At 41.6% G+C, this 6,668-nt stretch overlaps 1 pseudogene; it reads left to right on the top strand.

The window, feature by feature from the left end:
* The first annotated feature begins 6,126 nt into the window (after positions 1-6,126).
* Positions 6,127-6,244, top strand: LOC126102262 (5S ribosomal RNA; annotated as a pseudogene).
* The last annotated feature ends 424 nt before the right edge of the window (positions 6,245-6,668 follow it).

Here is a 6,668-nt window from a genome sequence, read left to right on the forward strand (position 1 = left end):
AGAGCCCGGGTTCAATTCCCGGCTGGGTCAGAGATTTTCTGCGCTCAGGAACCGGGTGTTGTGTTGTCCTAACCATCGTCATTTCATCCACATCGACACGCAAGTCGCCGAAGTGGCGTCAAAGCGAGAGACTTGCACCTGGCGGACGGTCTATCCGACGGGAGGCCCTCGTCACACGACATTTACATTTACTGCAGGCAAGTTGAAAAATCGCATGAGAAAATAGTTAACAGCTTGCATTGTCATCTCATTAGCTTTAGACGACGAGTAACGAATGTAATACTTAAAAAGTTGCTGAAGAAATATAAACGGAACCAATATGTTCCAAAGAATTAGAATTTATTTCATTTCTTTAACTGTGTCCCGTACTTCTGCATATTTAGGACTTGGAAGGCTGAAACTGAGGACATGTAGGAGATTCCAGAATAATGTTTACATCTATTTGAATTTCAAAGACTTTAGTAACAGTTACGGTACTGAAATGGTACTGTTCGTGTCAGTAGCTACAAGGCCACCGATGTTGGATGTGACCACTAATAAGCACAGCTCACATTCAACAGTCGAGAAACGTCACTTATTTTGCAATTGTCATTAAATTAAGTGATAGTAGGTATGTATGTAAAATAACTCTGCCGTTTTCAAGGTGATAGAAAATTTCTCTTGTTGAATTAATTTCGTAGTGCCGAAATTTCACAACAGCGTGCGCTCTGAAGAATTACATTACTCTATTATGTAACATGTTTTGTCAAGACCTAAGTTGTAGTTGTAGCAACTACGATAATATCTATGCAACTTTACTTAGCACGAAGTCTTTAACAGTAAATCAAAATGTTACTTTTTGTGAAGCACTGCAATTTAAAAGAACGGCGTATGGATATATGAATTCGTACGATCAAAATAGTCACTGTTTTTAGGAATAATGTGTGGTTTCACAAAAATTCTTACAACTAACGGAGGATTTAAAAAATGATTGGAACGCAAGGAAGTCAATTTGGGATTTCTCGTTCCTTTCTGTTTCTTTCGATAACTGACGTTAAATGTATAGCATATAGTGTAGGGTTTTAAAGGCTTGTTAGTCATTCTAAATCAAGAGAAAATGAAGCTAATAGCCTAAATACTTTTTCACGGAGCACCATAACTGTTATGAAATGTTGTTAAACACGTTATTTGTGTAATTAATGTGAATGTAGTGGTCTGGAGATTGGCATACCTGCCCGGACAGGACCGGTTACGCCGATAAAATTAAAGCCTTCAAACGCGGCATTATAACTCTACTTAAGAGCACTAATCACCTTCTAAAGTTAAATAAGACGACTAGGGTCAATGACGCGTAAGCTGCTAACTACTTCCTCTAAACAACTTCGTGTGAGTTTTCGAGTTCGATGGCTCCAGTGAACGTATAGGTCTTCCCGAGAATACTGATAATTGCTTATCACTCTCTAGAGCTAAAACATTAAGTCAGACTACTCTACAATATTTTCAATATTTGCAACTGAATATGGGCTTCTTCATCGATCTATAATTGTTTTTTGTTTACTTTTTAATTAAATGTTCGTAGTGAAAACGAAACTCTCTAGAAACAAACAACAGATTTTTATCCCAATTTTCTTAGCTAAATGAAGAATGGGAAGTGAAAAACTGGGCTATCAAATAGGGCAGCGAGAAGTCTAGTTCTCCAAGGAATCTTTTGGGTCCCGGCGGAGGTTAGAGTCCTCCCTTGGGCACGGGTGTGTGTGTTTGTCCTTAGGATAATTTAGGTTAAGTAGTAAGCTTAGGGACTGATGACTTTAGCAGTTAAGTCTCATACGCTTTCACACACATTTGAACATTTGAATCTTTTGATTGCTTGAAAGTAATACGGGTAATGAAGAAAAACGTAATTAGTGATGGAAGATTTTCGTCTGAATTTTCTCATCCAACGAAGAGTGGGAAAAGGACGAATCGGATATCAAACTGACCTGTTTTTGCAAAAAAGTAATTAATTGCTTGAAAATAATCAGGGTAATTAAGAAAAACTTCGTTATTTGAGAAAAAATGAAATTTTTCAAGAACAGCTGCCACTAGCTATGTAAATGAAGTGTCAAAATGTTCATCTTTCCAGGACCTAGCTACTTGCGGATAAACAGTTATACTGGTGTGGAAATCGTGCAATTTTTTCTTTCTTGATGAAAAAATAAAATAAATATCAGATTAACAGCGTAAATTGAAACTTTTCTGCTTTTTCCTTATCCATACACTCTTAATAGCAATTAATAGAATACCGATACGATATTTAAATGCATTATACTAGCGGGAAAAATCTGCGCTCTCAGGTATTTATTTCTAGCTGTGCTTAATTTTTATGGCATCATATGTTCTGAACTGTGTGTCGTACAACGATATGATTATGTAAGTACATTCAGCGGAATACGTGGATATTGCCTGCAAAGTGCGCTGCGAATGGAGTTAGTAGCAAAGATGTAATAAATTTAAACGTCAGGCATAATGCCGTAGGTTTTCACGCATCTCACTATTTATGACGTCATTCCTGCTGAACTGTGCATCATACAATGATGTAATTTTGCACTTGAGTTCAGTTGTATATGTGCATATTGTCTGTAAATTGTGTCACGAATGCAAACAGTAGTAAAGAAGTAATAAACTGTAACGTCATGACTCATGCGGTACTTTCACTACATGAACACCGAAAAAGTGGTAAACTATAAACATTTTTCCTTTCATAATTTTGTAGAGGTCGTCAGCGACAAAATTTTATGTGAAGTTTGAAAGTTCAAAAATGGCTCTGAGCGCTATGGGACTTAACTTCTGAGGTCACCAGTCCCCTAGAACTTAGAACTACTTAAACGTAACTAACCTAAGGACATCACACACATCCATGCCCGAGGCAGGATTCGAACCAGCGACCGTAACGGCCTAGAACCGCTCGGCGACCCTGGCCGGCAGTTTGAACGTATGTGTAAAGTTTGTTGCTAGTCGCTAAGTGCTCTCGTTCGCAAATGATGGACTAATAAAGACTGGGAATTCACATGTCACGGGCTAGGGCTATGCTTATTTTTTCACCCTTACCCACACCCCTTTGACAGATAGGTGTTTCCTACCCCTACAGCGATTGTTGCCTGACTGTAAAGTGTATGTGTAGCAAATTGCTTAGAACGAATCCACCAGTTCAAAAAAATGTTCAAATATGTATGAATTCCTAAGTGACCTAACTGCTGAAGTCATCGGTCCCTAGACTTACACACTACTTAAACTAACTTAAACTTATGCTAGGAACAGCACACACACCCATGCGCGAGGGAGGAATTTAACCACCGGCGGGAGGGGCACCGCAATCCGTGACATGGGGCCTCTAATCGCGCGGCCACTCCGCGCGCCCCGGCAGTTCAGGAAGAGATGTGGAACATACGAGAGTCACTTCAAAAGAAATGCACACTATTTTTGTAAAAAAACAGTTTTCATTCTGCATGTGTGAAAGTTTTACAGTGTGTAGATACATCCTTCCCGCTTGTTTTCAAACTTAGTTCAACCTGTTCCTGTGAGTGGCGCCGTCACAGCATGTCTTCAAGATGGCTGCTACACTTGACGTTCGTCAGAAGCAACGTGGTGTCATAGAATTCCTATGCTGTGAAAACGAGACAGTAGTAAACATCCACAAGAGTTTGAAAAATGTGTATGGAGATGCTGCTGTCGATCGCAGTACAGTTAGTCGGTGGGCAAGCAGGTTACGTGATAAAAGCGGGCACGGCAATATTGGGGATTGTCCTCGCAGCGGCAGGCCTCGTTCTGCACACACTCAAGACAATGTGCAGAGAGTTAACGAATTGGTGACTGCTGACAGACGCATCACAGTGAACGAATTGTCACGCTACATTGGAATAGGGGAAGGAAGTGTTTGCAGAATACTGAAAGTGTTGGCGTTAAAAAAGGTTTGTGCCAGGTGCATTCCCAGGATGTTGACAGAGGCTCACAAAGAAACAAGAAAAACGGTATTCAGCGATCTTTTGGAACAGTATGAGAATGGTGGAGATGAATTTCTTGGAAGAATTGTGACAGGCGATGAAACATGGCTCCATCATTTTTCACCAGAGACGAAGAGGCAATCAATGGAGTGGCATCATGCAAATTTACCCAAGGGAAATAAAATTCAAAACCACACCTTCTTCTGGAAAAGTTATGGCTATGGTGTTTCTCGATTCCGAAGGACTCTTGCTTGCGGACATCATGCCAAGTGGAACCACCATAGATTCTGATGCGTATGTGATGACACTGAAGAAACTTCAAGCTCGACAGAGTCGTGTTCGACATCGGCAAAAGCAGGATGTTTTGCTGTTGCACGACAATGCACAGCCACATGTCAGTCAAAAAACCATGGAAGCGATCACAAAACTCGGATGGGCAACACAGAAACACCCGCCTTACAGTCCTGACCTGGCTCCATGTGACCATCATCTCTTTGGGAAACTGAAAGACTCTCTTCGTGGATCAAGGTTTGAAGATGATGACTCTTGTGCACGCTGCCAAATAGTGGCTCCAACAGGTTGGTCCAGAATTTTACCATGTGGGTATACAGGCGCTGGTTCCAAGATGGCGAAGGGCAGTTGAGAGGGATGGCAATTATATGGAGAAATGAAAATATTGTTCCTAAAGGATGTATCTAAACCCTGTAAAACTTTCAAACATGTAGTATAAAATATGGATTTAAAAAGAAAATAGTCTGCATTTTTTTTGGAGTGACCCTCGTAAAGATAAGACATACACGTATAGATATATTTTTATAATATGTACGGATTATATCGTCTCTGAATCAAATTTGAAAGAAAAAAATGAAAAATATTTCAGTTTGTTGTGATGTGTCTAAAAATAGAACAGATTATGAAACACTGGACGCGCCTCTGAATGATGCACGAGATTCCATGTAGAAAATGAGGCGTGTCGAAAGTTTCGCTAATCTGTTTCATTTGTTCCTTTTAAACAAATTATTTCACTAAACATTGAAAAGTTTTTTTAAAATTTAGTACGTTCCGAGAAATGACTTTTTAGCAACACAGTGAATGAGCTGTTACGGCAGTGTACCCGTTTGTCAACGTACAAGCCTGTAGCAGCTGCACAGTCAGCTTTTTATTGCGTACACACTGGAATTCATCCTACAAAGCGACACGTCGTGAACGATTACGAGAAATACATCGGTGGTTGCAGAGATGGAGATAGAGCTTATGTCACTGTAACTTATTTTAAGGTTTACCGTATTTTTTACAACGGTATGAATGCCTTTGAAGTTTTTTTCATACATCTGCTTCTCTTTCCACCTGTCAACTGATGCAAAATATTTGTGTCACCTATGGACCGGCATTTCCTTCACCTCTGACACAAGGGTACTCTGATCCAGTCGTTTACACAGTGAAAGCTGACAGCTGACAACCAGAGGTACGGTTTGATTGATATCTTTCACGTCTGTAGATTATCAGCATGACATCTCACTGCTCCATCGCTTGGGTGACATTCAAGAGATGACCTCCAGCTCAAAGTAAAAATACTTCGTAGCCTTCAGCTACTTTTCGTAAGAGAATCGCAACAGTGATACAAGCTAAGAAACCTCGACTTTTTAGCTATGGTGACAAAGCATGTGTAGCCTAGTAGTTCGTGAATAGTATAGTATAGAGTATGTTAAAGAATCCTCGAAATTTGGCAAGGTAACGCGTGTGACTCATACAGTTGTGATAGCACTATCACATATACACTATGTGATCAAAAGTATCCGGACACCCCAAAAACATGTTTTTCATATTAGGTGCATTCTGCTGCCACCTACTGCCAGGTACTCCATATCAGCAACCTCAGTAGTCGTTAGACTCCTGAGAGACCAGAACGGGGTGCTCCGCGGAACTCATGATCTTCGAACGTGGTCAGGTGATTGGGTGTCACTTGTGTCATACGTCTGTACGCGAGATTTCCACACTCCGAAACATCCCTAGGTCCACTGTTAACGATGTTTACGCTGAAGTGGAAACGTGAAGGGACACGTACAGCACAAAACGTACCGGCTGACCCTGTCTGTTGACTTACAAAGACATCCGACAGTTGAAGAGGGTCTTAATGTGTAATAGGCAGACATCTATCCAGACTATGGTCAACGGCCTTGCCACAGTGGTAACACCGGTTCCCGTCAGATCACCGAAGTTAAGCGCTGTCAGGCTGGGCCAGCACTTGGATGGGTGACCATCCGGTCTGCCGAGCGCTGTTGGCAAGCGGGTTGCACTCAGTGCTTGTGAGGCAAATTGAGGAGCTACTTGATTGAGAAGTAGCGGCTCCGGTCTCGGAAACTGACATACGGCCGGGAGAGAGGTGTGCTGACTACATGCCCCTCCATATCCGCATCCAGTGACTCCTGTGGACTGTGGATGACACGGAGGCCAGTCGGTACCTTTGGACCTTCATGGCCTGTGCGGGAGGAGTTATCCAGACTATCACACAAGAATTCCAAACTGCATCAGGTCCCACTGCAGGTACTATAACAGTTAGGCGGAAGGTGAGAAAACTTGAATTTCATGGTCGAGCGGCTGCTCATAAGCCACACATCACTCCGTTAAATGCCAAACGACGGCTCGCTCGGTGTAAGGAGCGTAAACATTAGACGATTGAACAGTGGAAATACGTTGCGTGGAGTGACG

This window comes from Schistocerca cancellata, chromosome 9 (genome assembly GCF_023864275.1).
Source record: "Schistocerca cancellata isolate TAMUIC-IGC-003103 chromosome 9, iqSchCanc2.1, whole genome shotgun sequence".
Lineage (NCBI taxonomy): Eukaryota > Metazoa > Arthropoda > Insecta > Orthoptera > Acrididae > Schistocerca > Schistocerca cancellata.